The sequence below is a fragment of the Lithobates pipiens genome, unplaced genomic scaffold, assembly GCF_037356315.1.
Source record: "Lithobates pipiens isolate NorthernLeopardFrog02 unplaced genomic scaffold, aLitPip1_a1.2 Scaffold_1, whole genome shotgun sequence".
NCBI lineage: Eukaryota > Metazoa > Chordata > Amphibia > Anura > Ranidae > Lithobates > Lithobates pipiens.
Genome location: NW_027507685.1, coordinates 242,399,038 through 242,404,400, shown reverse-complemented (window position 1 = coordinate 242,404,400; position 5,363 = coordinate 242,399,038). Strand labels below are relative to the sequence as shown.

Below are 5,363 nucleotides of genomic sequence, written 5' to 3'. Positions count from 1 at the left end.
GCCTCCTTCACCCCATTTTGGAGACCTTGGTTCTGACGGAAGAAAGCCGTATTTGCCCACTCCAAAGTGCATCAACGCCATCTTGGGTATTTGCCATTGACTTCGTCTCGCTAGCCTGGGAAGAATGGGGCACACCTCTCCCTGGTGGTCTAGTGGCTAGGATTCGGCGCTCTCACCGCCGCGGCCCGGGTTCGATTCCCGGTCAGGGAATTCTTCTTTGCCCTGGTAGCAGCTGGACACTATCGTCTGGGCTTCTGCTTCGTTAAGGGCCAAAAAATGCTCCGCCATCCATCGGCCTGGTTTTCTCAGTTCCGCTGAGCCTTGTCAAGCTTTTCGCGCTTTTAGGCCCACATGGCCAACTCGGCCAGCTGTTAAGAGACTAGGATAACCCACTGCTAACCAGCTGTAGCTAGAAGTGCCTCCTTCACCCCATTTTGGAGACCTTGGTTCTGACGGAAGAAAGCCGTATTTGCCCACTCCAAAGTGCATCAACGCCATCTTGGGTATTTGCCATTGACTTCGTCTCGCTAGCCTGGGAAGAACGGGGCACACCTCTCCCTGGTGGTCTAGTGGCTAGGATTCGGCGCTCTCACCGCCGTGGCCCGGGTTCGATTCCCGGTCAGGGAATTCTTCTTTGCCCTGGTAGCAGCTGGACACTATCGTCTGGGCTTCTGCTTCGTTAAGGGCCAAAAAATGCTCCGCCATCCATCGGCCTGGTTTTCTCAGTTCCGCTGAGCCTTGTCAAGCTTTTCGCGCTTTTAGGCCCACATGGCCAACTCGGCCAGCTGTTAAGAGACTAGGATAACCCACTGCTAACCAGCTGTAGCTAGAAGTGCCTCCTTCACCCCATTTTGGAGACCTTGGTTCTGACGGAAGAAAGCCGTATTTGCCCACTCCAAAGTGCATCAACGCCATCTTGGGTATTTGCCATTGACTTCGTCTCGCTAGCCTGGGAAGAACGGGGCACACCTCTCCCTGGTGGTCTAGTGGCTAGGATTCGGCGCTCTCACCGCCGCGGCCCGGGTTCGATTCCCGGTCAGGGAATTCTTCTTTGCCCTGGTAGCAGCTGGACACTATCGTCTGGGCTTCTGCTTCGTTAAGGGCCAAAAAATGCTCCGCCATCCATCGGCCTGGTTTTCTCAGTTCCGCTGAGCCTTGTCAAGCTTTTCGCGCTTTTAGGCCCACATGGCCAACTCGGCCAGCTGTTAAGAGACTAGGATAACCCACTGCTAACCAGCTGTAGCTAGAAGTGCCTCCTTCACCCCATTTTGGAGACCTTGGTTCTGACGGAAGAAAGCCGTATTTGCCCACTCCAAAGTGCATCAACGCCATCTTGGGTATTTGCCATTGACTTTGTCTCGCTAGCCTGGGAAGAACGGGGCACACCTCTCCCTGGTGGTCTAGTGGCTAGGATTCGGCGCTCTCACCGCCGCGGCCCGGGTTCGTATTCCCGGTCAGGGAATTCTTCTTTGCCCTGGTAGCAGCTGGACACTATCGTCTGGGCTTCTGCTTCGTTAAGGGCCAAAAAATGCTCCGCCATCCATCGGCCTGGTTTTCTCAGTTCCGCTGAGCCTTGTCAAGCTTTTCGCGCTTTTAGGCCCACATGGCCAACTCGGCCAGCTGTTAAGAGACTAGGATAACCCACTGCTAACCAGCTGTAGCTAGAAGTGCCTCCTTCACCCCATTTTGGAGACCTTGGTTCTGACGGAAGAAAGCCGTATTTGCCCACTCCAAAGTGCATCAACGCCATCTTGGGTATTTGCCATTGAATTCGTCTCGCTAGCCTGGGAAGAACGGGGCATACCTCTCCCTGGTGGTCTAGTGGCTAGGATTCGGCGCTCTCACCGCCGTGGCCCAGGTTCAAATCCCGGTCAGGGAATTCTTCTTTGCCCTGGTAGCAGCTGGACACTACCGTCTGGGCTTCTGCTTCGTTAAGGGCCAAAAAATGCTCCGCCATCCATCGGCCTGGTTTTCTCAGTTCCGCTGAGCCTTGTCAAGCTTTTCGCGCTTTTAGGCCCACATGGCCAACTCGGCCAGCTGTTAAGAGACTAGGATAACCCACTGCTAACCAGCTGTAGCTAGAAGTGCCTCCTTCACCCCATTTTGGAGACCTTGGTTCTGACGGAAGAAAGCCGTATTTGCCCACTCCAAAGTGCATCAACGCCATCTTGGGTATTTGCCATTGACTTCATCTCGCTAGCCGGGAAGAATGGGGCACACCTCTCCCTGGTGGTCTAGTGGCTAGGATTCGGCGCTCTCACCGCCGCGGCCCGGGTTCGATTCCCGGTCAGGGAATTCTTCTTTGCCCTGGTAGCAGCTGGACACTATCGTCTGGGCTTCTGCTTCGTTAAGGGCCAACAAATGCTCTGCCATCCATCGGCCTGGTTTTCTCAGTTCCGCTGAGCCTTGTCAAGCTTTTCGCGCTTTTAGGCCCACATGGCCAACTCGGCCAGCTGTTAAGAGACTAGGATAACCCACTGCTAACCAGCTGTAGCTAGAAGTGCCTCCTTCACCCCATTTTGCAGACCTTGGTTCTGACGGAAGAAAGCCGTATTTGCCCACTCCAAAGTGCATCAACGCCATCTTGGGTATTTGCCATTGACTTCGTCTCGCTAGCCTGGGAAGAACGGGGCACACCTCTCCCTGGTGGTCTAGTGGCTAGGATTCGGCGCTCTCACCGCCGCGGCCCGGGTTCGTATTCCCGGTCAGGGAATTCTTCTTTGCCCTGGTAGCAGCTGGACACTATCGTCTGGGCTTCTGCTTCGTTAAGGGCCAAAAAATGCTCCGCCATCCATCGGCCTGTTTTTCTCAGTTCCGCTGAGCCTTGTCAAGCTTTTCGCGCTTTTAGGCCCACATGGCCAACTCGGCCAGCTGTTAAGAGACTAGGATAACCAGCTGTAGCTAGAAGTGCCTCCTTCACCCCATTTTGGAGACCTTGGTTCTGACGGAAGAAAGCCGTATTTGCCCACTCCAAAGTGCATCAACGCCATCTTGGGTATTTGCCATTGACTTCGTCTCGCTAGCCTGGGAAGAACGGGGCACACCTCTCCCTGGTGGTCTAGTGGCTAGGATTCGGCGCTCTCACCGCCGCGGCCCGGGTTCGATTCCCGGTCAGGGAATTCTTCTTTGCCCTGGTAGCAGCTGGACACTATCGTCTGGGCTTCTGCTTCGTTAAGGGCCAAAAAATGCTCCGCCATCCATCGGCCTGGTTTTCTCAGTTCCGCTGAGCCTTGTCAAGCTTTTCGCGCTTTTAGGCCCACATGGCCAACTCGGCCAGCTGTTAAGAGACTAGGATAACCAGCTGTAGCTAGAAGTGCCTCCTTCACCCCATTTTGGAGACCTTGGTTCTGACGGAAGAAAGCCGTATTTGCCCACTCCAAAGTGCATCAACGCCATCTTGGGTATTTGCCATTGACTTCGTCTCGCTAGCCTGGGAAGAACGGGGCACACCTCTCCCTGGTGGTCTAGTGGCTAGGATTCGGCGCTCTCACCGCCGCGGCCCGGGTTCGATTCCCGGTCAGGGAATTCTTCTTTGCCCTGGTAGCAGCTGGACACTATCGTCTGGGCTTCTGCTTCGTTAAGGGCCAAAAAATGCTCCGCCATCCATCGGCCTGGTTTTCTCAGTTCCGCTGAGCCTTGTCAAGCTTTTCGCGCTTTTAGGCCCACATGGCCAACTCGGCCAGCTGTTAAGAGACTAGGATAACCCACTGCTAACCAGCTGTAGCTAGAAGTGCCTCCTTCACCCCATTTTGCAGACCTTGGTTCTGACGGAAGAAAGCCGTATTTGCCCACTCCAAAGTGCATCAACGCCATCTTGGGTATTTGCCATTGACTTCGTCTCGCTAGCCTGGGAAGAACGGGGCACACCTCTCCCTGGTGGTCTAGTGGCTAGGATTCGGCGCTCTCACCGCCGCGGCCCGGGTTCGTATTCCCGGTCAGTGAATTCTTCTTTGCCCTGGTAGCAGCTGGACACTATCGTCTGGGCTTCTGCTTCGTTAAGGGCCAAAAAATGCTCCGCCATCCATCGGCCTGGTTTTCTCAGTTCCGCTGAGCCTTGTCAAGCTTTTCACGCTTTTAGGCCCACATGGCCAACTCGGCCAGCTGTTAAGAGACTAGGATAACCAGCTGTAGCTAGAAGTTCCTCCTTCACCCCATTTTGGAGACCTTGGTTCTGACGGAAGAAAGCCGTATTTGCCCACTCCAAAGTGCATCAACGCCATCTTGGGTATTTGCCATTGACTTCGTCTCGCTAGCCTGGGAAGAACAGGGCACACCTCTCCCTGGTGGTCTAGTGGCTAGGATTCAGCGCTCTCACCGCCGCGGCCCGGGTTCGATTCCCGGTCAGGGAATTCTTCTTTGCCCTGGTAGCAGCTGGACACTATCGTCTGGGCTTCTGCTTCGTTAAGGGCCAAAAAATGCTCCGCCATCCATCGGCCTGGTTTTCTCAGTTCCGCTGAGCCTTGTCAAGCTTTTCACGCTTTTAGGCCCACATGGCCAACTCGGCCAGCTGTTAAGAGACTAGGATAACCCACTGCTAACCAGCTGTAGCTAGAAGTGCCTCCTTCACCCCATTTTGGAGACCTTGGTTCTGACGGAAGAAAGCCGTATTTGCCCACTCCAAAGTGCATCAACGCCATCTTGGGTATTTGCCATTGACTTCGTCTCGCTAGCCTGGGAAGAACAGGGTACACCTCTCCCTGGTGGTCTAGTGGCTAGGATTCAGCGCTCTCACCGCCGCGGCCTGGGTTCGATTCCCGGTCAGGGAATTCTTCTTTGCCCTGGTAGCAGCTGGACACTATCGTCTGGGCTTCTGCTTCGTTAAGGGCCAAAAAATGCTCCGCCATCCATCGGCCTGGTTTTCTCAGTTCCGCTGAGCCTTGTCAAGCTTTTCGCGCTTTTAGGCCCACATGGCCAACTCTGTTAAGAGACTAGGATAACCCACTGCTAACCAGCTGTAGCTAGAAGTGCCTCCTTCACCCCATTTTGCAGACCTTGGTTCTGACGGAAGAAAGCCGTATTTGCCCACTCCAAAGTGCATCAACGCCATCTTGGGTATTTGCCATTGACTTCATCTCGCTAGCCTGGGAAGAACAGGGCACACCTCTCCCTGGTGGTCTAGTGGCTAGGATTCGGCGCTCTCACCGGCGCGGCCCGGGTTAGATTCGCGGTCAGGGAATTCTTCTTTGCCCTGGTAGCAGCTGGACACTATCGTCTGGGCTTCTGCTTCGTTAAGGGCCAAAAAATGCTCCGCCATCCATCGGCCTGGTTTTCTCAGTTCCGCTGAGCCTTGTCAAGCTTTTCGCGCTTTTAGGCCCACATGGCCAACTCGGCCAGCTGTTAAGAGACTAGGATAACCAGCTGTA

General features: G+C 54.7%; 1 non-coding gene across 1 annotated transcript; it reads left to right on the top strand.

The window, feature by feature from the left end:
* Positions 1–555: 555 nt before the first annotated feature.
* On the top strand, positions 556–627 carry TRNAE-CUC (transfer RNA glutamic acid (anticodon CUC)). The gene has a single exon. It is a non-coding gene; the product is annotated as a tRNA-Glu (tRNA).
* The last annotated feature ends 4,736 nt before the right edge of the window (positions 628–5,363 follow it).